Genomic DNA, 10,613 nt, shown 5'->3' with positions numbered 1-10,613 from the left:
GTTGAAAATCCCGAGAAGCTCGTGAGAAGGGTCTGACCTCACGTCGTCCCTCCTCCACTCTCGCAGTCGACAAGCGAGCCAGCTTTCCAAGCACCATCAACAATCACCGAACCCATGGCTAAGAAGACTCTCCGTGACTTCTCCGTCCCCTCAGCTGCCAATGTGGCAACTGGACCCAACGTTGATGTTGGGGACGTGAACTTTGAGATGAAGTCTAGCCTCATAAACATGGTGCAGGCTAGCCCATTTTGTGGCAGGCCTAATGAGGACGCCAACGCCCATCTCCAGAACTCCCTGGAGTTATGCAAGACCGTGACCATATGGGGCGTTACGACTGACGCCATCAGGCTCCGCCTATTTCCTTTCTCCCTCCTGAGGAAGGCGAAACAGTGGTTTTATTAAAACAAGGAAGCCATCAGCATGTGGGACAAGTGTTCCACGACGTTCCTCGCCAAATTCTTCCCGTTGGGCAAAACAAATGCCATATGTGGAAGAATTTCAAGTTTCCAGCAGACAGGAATGGAATCCATCCCAGAAACTTGGGAGAGACTCCAAGAATACATACACGCCTGTCCTCATCATGTGATGGACGAGTGGCTCGTGCTCAAAAGTTTCTACAATGGGCTAATGACTACATCCCGAGCCCATCTCGATGCTACTGCTGGAGGAGCCTATCTTGACCTGACAATTGCCAAGGCTATGGCCTTAATTGAAAAGATGGTCTCCAACCAGGGCTGGAATGAGGAGCGTTCCCAGCCTAGAACCAAGGGCGGAGTGCATACCGTCAAGGAGATGGACATGCTCGCCGCCAAGCTGGACCTCCTACTGAAGAAACTTGATGAAGGGAACCGGCAACAAGTGCCCGTTCCCGTCCATGCCATGAACTCGTACTTGACGTGCGAGGTTTGTGGTGATGGTGGACACTTGGGGAATGACTGCCCCGAAACCCAAGAAGACGCAGCCTACATTAACAACAACAACACCGGGTTCCGTCCACAAGGAGGCCAGGGGTGGGGTCAAGCACGCCCACTATTCCAAGGAGGAGGTAACAATTTCAACTCAAATTTCAATTCGAATTTCAATTCGAACCAACCCTCCTTGAGAGATCTAGTTTTTCCCAGGCTAAAATCAATGAATCTTTAAATAAAAAGGTTGCTGCCAATGATAAAATTTTGGAAAGTATAAACGCTAAAGTTGAAACTCTTTCTTCTGCGCTTAAAAATCAAATAAGTTTCAACAAAATGATAGAAACACAATTGGCTCAAATCGCTGCTGCTGTTTCTATTTCTGAGACCGAGAAGATTTCGGGGCAACCTGAATCTCACATTGAAACTACAAATATGGTGTCTACCAGGTGGGACAACCTTCCCCGGTAGACTCCTCGCACTAACCATACTGGTAGGTACAATCCTCAGAAGAATGACACTTGGGATGGCCTGGTAGCAGCAATTCAAGAAGATCTAGGGGTCCCCATGATCAGCTACTCAATCTTCGATTAATACTATGAATATGCACTTTGCGACCTGGGGGCCAGTGTCAACATTATGCCCATGGTAATATACGAGAAACTCTTATACCCTACTCTCTCTCCCCAACATATATGTGCGTGCAGCTCGCAGACTCTACAATCCGGTATCCCGAAGGGATAGCCAAGAACATCTTGGTCCGCGTTCGAGACTCCTTCGTCCTTGCGGACTTTGTGGTCATGGATATAGAAGGTGACCTCGAAATCAAGCTCATCCTTGGGCGACCATTCCTGAGGGCCGCAAAAGCAAGGAGAAGAGGAGGACATGTTCTTTAAATTCAAGCAAAGGGAAGAGCAGTCCATCCTGAACGAGCAGGATGACGATGGGAAGGCACTATGGGATGCACCAGAATCCCAACCACCAAGACCTACGACTACACGATCAAAGAAAAGACGTGCAAAGAAGGTGTGATGTAAGGTCGCGAGTTCATCCTCGTCCAATTCTCCAAGATGAGCCGAACAGTGGTAACTCAAGCAGGAGAAGGGTCCCGCTCGTCAGACTCAAAACGACGAGTCCTTACCGAAGGTAAATCGGTACGTATCTCATATTTACTTTCCGCCATTTTGCTTTTCTCGTCTTTTTCAATTTTTCCCACTACATATTTGAATTTTCAAAACACTCATGCATGCTAGAAACTTTTTCTATTTTTACAAAAATCCAAAAATATTTCCAAGCATTAAAATCCTTTGAAAAATAATTTTGAACATCTTTTCAAAGCAAAGTTTGGCCGGCACCAAAGTTTAAAAAGCACATAACCATTAGAAGGGCAATGGACCCTGGCTGTCAGCAGGGGGCCCACCTAGGGTTCGGCCGAACCCTAGGGTCGGCCGACCCCCTGCAAATGGCTAATGGGCCCACCCTTCTCTAATGGTCACTTGCCGTTGAGGCTTGTCTCCTCCAACGGTTCCCGGCCATTCTCTCTTTAAATAGAGGCCGAGGGGTGAGTTTTGAGCTCTCACACTCAACTCTCATTCATTCACTCCCTCTCAAACTCTCTCAAACTTTGCTTTCGGGTTTTCATTGGATTTTTTGCTCAAGATTTGATTTCAAGAGACCCCTCTCTCTCATTTCTTTGCTGCAAGAAAGAAGGAGCAACTCATGGGTAAGAATGTTCATTTCGGTTTCACTAACATAACCCGTTTTGAGTTGCACGTGTTTTGTTCCATCATGAAAGGCTTAGGGCGGAAGGTCTCCGGTGCATTCAAGAAGATGATGGGTGGAAGTTCATCCCGTTCTCGAGGTGGCTCAAGCTCGTACACACCCGAACGGACGCCTACACCAAGCACGATGGACTACGAGGAAGAAGAACAATACGAAGAGATGCAAGCCGAACCGCAAGCCGAGGCCATAGAGATTGATGCCGAAGATGCCCCCTACCTCGACCTGCGAGATGATCGTGAACAATAAGGCAATGCCATTCTCAAGAACCGAAGCATCGTCCACACCCGAGCATTCGATCCGGACCTCCTCATCAAAATAGGTATGTACGAAGACTTCTCTAATGTTTAGCATGCAATTGGATGGGATAACTTCGTTCTCATTGAGAAGTATGGTTCTCAACTCCTCACCATCCAATTTCTTTGCACTCTTCGGGAGGTGGAAAACAGGGTTTATTTTCGAATTTTTGGGAAAGAATATTTGCTTTCTTGGGAAACTTTTGCCGGCCACCTTGATTTCAACAAACGCTGGCCAATTTGTCTTGAGCAAGCTTGCCGTAGTTTTAATCGTCATGAATTTTGGGGCCAGATTTTGGGTCAAGTTGTCCATGGCAAGTTCGCACCTCGGTGCCGCGATATTCATAATCCGACTCTTCAGTTGATGCACAAGTGGTTAACCATCACTCTCTTTCCAAGAGATGATGTCCGAACCGTGCGCAACGATGAGTTGCTCATTCTATATGCCATGATAAAAAAGATCAAAATCTCCCCCGCACAAGCTTTGGTTAAGCAATGGCTTTCGAATTTCAAGATGACGGGTCCTATTGAGTGCACCTCTTTGATAACTCGTATCGCTACACGTATCGGTGCCTTAGAGGGGAATTCTATTCCTTTCATTGAGGGCGACCGTGCGTATATCGATGTGGCTTATTTGATCCAAGGTAACACACTCAAGAAAGGCCCGAATGACTCTTTGATTTTCTTTTACTTGGGCTTTACAAATGAGATTCCTCTGCACAATGCAGAGTTCCATTTGTATAATTGCCATTCGCTAACCATCCCTCTCGTTCCACGACAAGGAGCTCATAGGCATAGATCTTCTGGTTTACCTGGCAGGATGACAAAAAGCAGGACCAGAAGGGAAGCAGAGCCGACACCACCGTCTCAGCAACCACATATCAACATGAGGCCGGTGGTTCGTCATGGCACAGTGCCAGCACTAGGGACTGGGCATGGCAGCCACTGGGCCAGCGGTCCACTAGTTCCAGCTCCAGCGGAGCCCCGAACCTCATCAGACGGACAGCCTTGTCCCGAGGTTTCGGCGCCATCACCCAACAGCTAGGTGAGCTGCGGGTGCAGAGTGACAACATACAAGAGACACTACACCAACACATCGATACATCTCAAGCATGGCAGTGTCACACCGGCAAGAGACTCCACGACATGGAGCAGTTGCAGTTGCAACGACAGGAGGAGTCGAGGGCTTACTGCCGCTTGACGGGTTTCAACCCTGATCAGCCGTAGTGAGCCTAAAGCTAGCTTGGGGGAGGACCCCCACGAGAGATAACCTGTATCATTTATCTTTACTGCTTTCATAACTTTGAATGAAACCCATAAAAATTTGCAAAATCAGAAAATCCATAAACATTTGCATAACTAAAAACAAATAAAAATTTGCAAAACTTAGAAAACATCAAAAACATTTCTTTTAATATGTGTAGTAAGCATGGTGTAAGTTTTCCTTGTTGAGATGATGAATAGTTGCTCTGTTAATTTCCTTCATATACATAGTTACAACTTTATGCTCTACCTAGTTTTGGGTTCGTTGGCTTGAAAGTTCAAACCTTAAACTTAAAACTTGTGGGTAGCGAAAAAGCATGATCCAAATCTAAGTTGTTGTGAGCTATGATATGGTTAAGTAGAGTTGCTATGATCTTCTCTTATGTGATACTTGATATCCGGAGTATTTAATTTTTTAAAACACAAAAACATAATAAAGTTCTTCGATGATGTGAAATTCCTATCCAAAGCCATATGTTGTTTTCATTGCAAACCTACCACATATGCAGCTTGCTATCTCATTGAGCTTCGTCAAATTGTTGTGACCCTTAGTGAGATTCATTTCATACTCCCATGATCAAGATCACGTACACGTTTCCATCACATGCTAGGCTTCTACACTAGAAGTAATCAAACATCCATCCACGAAATAAAACTCCGTGACCATGTATGACACCACTCTCTCTCAAAAATATATCAAGGATATGGGGCTATGCAAAAAGAAAATAAAAGATGCATACCCAAAGAATGTCTGCCACATGCTTCGGCATGTCAAAAAAGAGATAAAAGATGCATACCCAAATAAGGTATGCCACATGCTTAGGCATGTCAAAAAAAAGTGATAATCCCTATCCAAAAAGAAAGAAAAGGAGAGATGGTTCATACAAAGGAGTTCATACACCATCCACCAAAACTATCCACACACTTGCACATCTTGATCAAGGTTTATGACTTGTTTCTCCTTTGGATCCGGTCTTTGACTTAGCAAAATATGAGAAGCAGATATGCCTTCAAATCCTCCATACCTATAGCCCCACAGAAATAACCATTAGAAATAGGTTGAGGAAGAAAGGCACAATAAAAAGCCTTGGTAAGGAATTATACACAATGAGCGATCCGAGAGATCATCCGAGGAACTTTATAAATTTCTCTTGAAAAACTTTACAAAACCTCCGGATTGACGGTTGAACTAAGGAGAAAGAAATATGAGCACTCTATGATACCGTTCTGACTCTCAACCGCCAAAGATGAGGTGTAGCTATGAAGCTCCACAGGAGTAAAGTAAGAGGTAAGAACGAAGCCAACTTATTCAAAATCAAGGGAAGAAGCATTTGGTTGTGCCTAAGTATAAGTTGGAAATTCAACATCGTAGCAACTCCTGATCAACAACCAGCGCCTTGTTTTGCTCGGGACGAGCAAAAGGCTAGCTTGGGGTGTTGTTGACGGTCGTTAAGTGTGAAATATGACCGTCAATTATACTCATAAATGAAGGAAAACTATATGTGACACCCCGGTCCACAGATAGTACAGAAGAATTCAAGAATCTCTCAGACAAGACAGAAGAGTTATGCTATAGTTCCTTTTCTTGGATTTAAGTAACACCTATCTGGAGTTATCAGCAGTAATGCCTGTGCAGTGTTGTCTAAATAGGATAGAACCTTAAATAATGGAGTTTTTCTCTCTTCCTTGACCTTACCAACCTATGCTTCCTTTTATCCCAGCTCAGATGTCAGCTGAACAAAACAACCTTGGAGACAGTGCAATGGGTGATAGTGTTCATGCAACAGTTTCCGTGGAGCAGCCGATAACAGTACAAGATCAGTCTTCGCAAACAACATACCACCCAAAGAATGATTTGAAGGCTTGCCCGTGTTGCCAATTCTACGGCGTCCCTTGTCGTCAAGTTCGTGCGGCTGAAGATGAAGCCACAACTAGGAGGAACCAGAGGTTGTTCTCCAGTACAAAGAGGAAGAGGTCTCATCAAGAGCAGCTAGCAGAGGATTCCCTTTTCCTTGACTGTCCATCAGTCGACGAGCTACAGACCATCCAGAAGAGAAAGGATTCTGAGTGCTCTAGAGATACACAGGTCAAGAACCAAGCACTCTATGATTATGTTGACGGGTTGACTATCACTATGAAGGTGATTCAGCCACACAGTCGCAAGGAGTCCAAAGAGCAAGCAGCAGAAATAATGCAAGATGTGATGTTAAGTTCACATGGAGGTCAACCAAGTAGCGCCATTCACCGCCGCCGCCTGTGCTACCAATGCAGGCAAAAAGGTCATTATGCCAAAAGTTATCCACAGAAACGCCTGTCACCGGTAGCACTAGTCCAGGACCTTTCAACAACCCCGCGTACCAGTGGTGACGAGGCCCACCTTATTTCCGGGAACTGCTCCAAGCAAGATGCCCAGAGTGACCAGGATCAGCAGCAGGTGATGCTAGTGTGCAGTGATCGTACAAAGCATGAGCAATCCGAGAAGGGACCAAAAGAGTACCTCCAGGGTGGAGTTCACCATGTGTCAGCAGAAACCATTCGGGGTGATAGTCCAGTCATTCTTGGTATGCTTCTAGTCAACTCAATTCCAGCTTCAGTGTTGATAGATCCTCGTGCAACACATTCATTCATCAGCATGCAGTTTGCTGCTAAGCATGAGATATTGAAGCTTCCCATGAAGAAGAGAATGGTCGTCAAATCATCAGGAAAAGAACAGATCTCCAGTTACATATGTCCTCGAGTCAGCATAAGGATATGCGAGGCAACCTTCCCTGAGAACCTTATTGTAATGGAGTTAACAGGAATCGACATCATTCTTGGTCAAGACTGGTCAGCTCGAAACAAACTTGTGATGCAGCCTACCAAAAGAGTGGTAAAGGTCCTGACCTCGTCAGGAGAGCAAATTGAGCATGAGGTTCAACATACTTCCAACTCAAGACATGTGGGTATGAGAATCCAACTCAGTTGTGCGTAGAACTTAATCCCATCATTGTTTCTCTTTGCTAGCCAGCCCAGAATCTCGGGACGAGATTCCTGTAAGGGGGTAGGATTTGTAACACCCTAATTTAAATTCCAGCATTTAATAATAAATTTAATTGGCTTTATTTAATTTTCTAAGGATTATTGTGTTAGTCTTACATTTAATCCAATTTTTGTTCCTTAAGTAATTAAAATTTTATTATAGGTTTAATTTTGTTGTTGCATCATGCTGGAGCTTTGCTTTATTTGTTTGAGTGCTAGAGTGAATTCAAATTCAAATTTGAATTCATTTGGTTTTAGTTTGAGTTAGTTTGAATAAGGAATAGGAAAATAGAAATAGAAAGGAGCAAGAAAATAGGAAGGAACCCAGTCCAGCAACCCCGGCCCAACCCCTCTCCGCAGGCCCAACCCGCTCTCGCCCTCACCCCACACGCGGCCCGATCCCGCAGCAGCCAGCGCGGCCCAGCAGACCCGTCCCGCTCAGCCCAGCTCGCCGTTGCCTCAGCCGCGCGCGCGCCCCCTTTGGCTGACAAGCCGGGCCTGCCTGACAGTCTCTCTCCCCGCGCGCTCGCGCCCTCTCCCACCGACGCCCCGGGCCCACCTGTCGGCGCCATCTTCTACCTTCCTCTTTCCTCCACGCGGTAACGAAAACCGGTGATCTCGCCAGTGATCATGCCCGTGCCCTCCACGGCACACCTCCCCGTGGTCCTCGGTCCTTCCCTCTTTAAACCCCGCGGACCCCCCTGCAGCCTCACCCCACGCCAAAGGCCGCCACAAACCCTAGCAGCCGCCTCCATGCAGCTCCACCCCGCGCCGCTCCTCTGTGCCGCCGCGGCCACGCCGCCCCGACGTACCGGAGCCCTCGCCAAGCATCCTAGAAGCTTCGCCTTGCTGCCGGGACGCTCCTCGAACCCTCCATCCTCGACCACAACCCTTGCGGCGCCGGAATTGCGCCAAGAACCGAACGCCGGTGAGTAGCTCCGCCGTTCGATTTCTCGCTGCCGGTGGTCCCTAACCCGTCCTAACCCCAGGTTCTCGTTCGCAGCACGACCCCGCATCGATTCGAGGAGATCCGGTGCCCGGAGCATCGCTGCGTCAACTCCTCAGCGTGTGCCGCGCCGGACCCGCCGCTCGACCTCACCGCCGACCCCGCTGCATCACGCCCCACCAGTTTCGAACCCTCGGTGAGCACCCCAGATACCCACGCCTCCGTTTGTGCTACTCCAATTAGGCCATAGGTTACTCTGACGCGCCGGGCACCGCACGCCGTCGATGCTCCGCCGCACACACCCGCCACCGCCACCGCACCCGCTGTCCCGAACCCCAATCCGCTGCTCTGAGTGGCCAGGTGGACTACGCATGCCATGGCGATGCCCCCACGGCCAAGCCCCGGCCCGATTAGTGCTCTGTAGCCCCCGTTCCGCCAGCTCCGGCGGAGCGCCGCCGCGGAGCTCTACTCCGGTGATGTCTCGCCGCCGCCCCGCGCTTCCCTTTGCCTGTAGCCGCCCGATCCGAATCCTATGGCCCAGATTAGATCGTAGGACGAATAGATCTGACCCGCCAGATCCAAATCCTACGGCCGAGATCTGTAGATAACGGTTCGCCTAGAGTTTGGCCCAGTTTCCTAGGAATTAACCCGCTGTCCATCTTTATAGAAAACTAATTACAGTTTGGCCCAAAATCTTGCACAGACCCCCTGACCTTTTTAGATATATAACCCGCCGTCCACCCCTGGCTTTTTCGCGAGTTAGACCCCAGAACTACCCTTTAATTATGTTTTAGTCCTCGGTTTTGCCCAGAAACCCCCTGGAACTCCAGTTTTCTTACAAATAGGTCCCTGGAACTTGTTTTAGCTCTAGTTTTTTGGGTTTTAGCCCCGTTTTAGGCGTTCTTTATATGCACGAGATCGTTGTAACGCGTAGAATAGTTTTAGACTAGTTTAGTGTGCTGTTTTTATGTATTGATGTACTGTTTCTTAGCTTTTGTTAGTGTTTGCTTGTATGCTTATTGTTGTGCATTGTTTTTGGCCATGTTCGTGAGTAGACGTTGAGCTACCGGAGGAGCCCCAGTACCAGTACCCGGAGCAGCCGTCTTCTGACCAGTTTGAGTAGCAGCAGGAGCAGTACGAGGAAGGCAAGTATAACATGAACAACCTATCACTTTTAAAAACATTTTCATACTGCATTTTAATACTGTATGCCTATAAGGACTTTCCTAGCCACTTTATATCCTTCATATATTACCTTTGGGTTGCATTTTGGTTAGTTGTGCTAGGTGCCGCGCTATAACACACTTGGTCCTTTTTAATTAACTGGATTAATGGTATATGCAACTTAATTCTGAGAGTGGCCCTCTGTGTGGCTTGAGTGGCTCACGTCTCGTTAAAATTGGTTTTGTTAGAAACATGGTTTAGGGGGCCAGCACAGTGCTTACTGCCTGGTTGGCCACTCTCCATAAGGACCGGTTCATAGAGCGACAACCTGGGACAACAACGCTACCACAAGACTAGAATGGGAAGGTCTTGGCGTAATAATTAGGTCTTTTTGGTTTGGAGTAACTTACCTGCTGGGCAAGGGTGGTAAGCTTCTATGTCCCTCGTACTGAGTGGCCTTGTCTGTGGTATTCTTGACGCCCACTAGACCTGCTCCATAGTCGCCGATCCAACCCTCGCAGTTATTTCCTTACCAACGAGATTCTTTGTAAAGGCCTCGTAGTGAGTTTGCTAGTCATCTCACCTAAGGAAGTGTGATGAACAACTAGCGTAGCTCACGACTTGTGGGTAAAGATGTGCAACCTCTACAGAGTGTAAAACTGGTATACTAGCCGTGCTCACGGTTATGAGCGGCCCAGATCCTCCTTTTGATTAGTGGGGTTATCTCCTTCCGACGAGGGGGGTGCCTCTCGGGGTTACCTTGGTGTTTTCGGTTTGGTTCTCAGTAGTAACATGATTAATTTTGATTAATTACTATGTAACTGGGTTTATGGTAATTCATCAACTTGTAGTAAATAGCTTTAATAAAATTTTGCCAAGACTTAAAAGCTAATGCAGTCAGTCAGCCAACCTAGAGCCTCATAGTTTGTGTTATACTTGTTGAGTACAAGGTGTGTACTCACCCTTGCCTCTTCTCTACTTTTTCCTATTGGATACTCTACTGCTGCTCAGTTCCTGCCGACGCGAGGGAGTTCGCTCAGCGCTACCAGGACTACGAGGACTTCTAGGCGTTCGTCTCCCAGTCAACATCCCTGTGGCGCCCTGCTCAGCTTCGGAGATTTTTATCGTATTTGTACTTCGCTTCCACTATATCAGACATTTTTGTCATTAATGTAATAAATAACATTCGTATTCGCTTTATTATATCTTTTTACGTGATATGTGCTGTGATATACTGTTCAT

General features: G+C 47.2%; 1 non-coding gene across 1 annotated transcript; it reads right to left on the bottom strand.

The window, feature by feature from the left end:
* Window positions 1-477: 477 nt before the first annotated feature.
* On the bottom strand, window positions 478-587 carry LOC120663082. The gene has a single exon (XR_005670307.1). It is a non-coding gene; the product is annotated as a small nucleolar RNA R71 (small nucleolar RNA).
* Between the last annotated feature and the right edge of the window lie 10,026 nt (window positions 588-10,613).

The sequence above is a fragment of the Panicum virgatum genome, chromosome 2N, assembly GCF_016808335.1.
Source record: "Panicum virgatum strain AP13 chromosome 2N, P.virgatum_v5, whole genome shotgun sequence".
Classification (NCBI taxonomy): domain Eukaryota; kingdom Viridiplantae; phylum Streptophyta; class Magnoliopsida; order Poales; family Poaceae; genus Panicum; species Panicum virgatum.
This window is presented reverse-complemented; position numbering and strand designations above follow the sequence as displayed.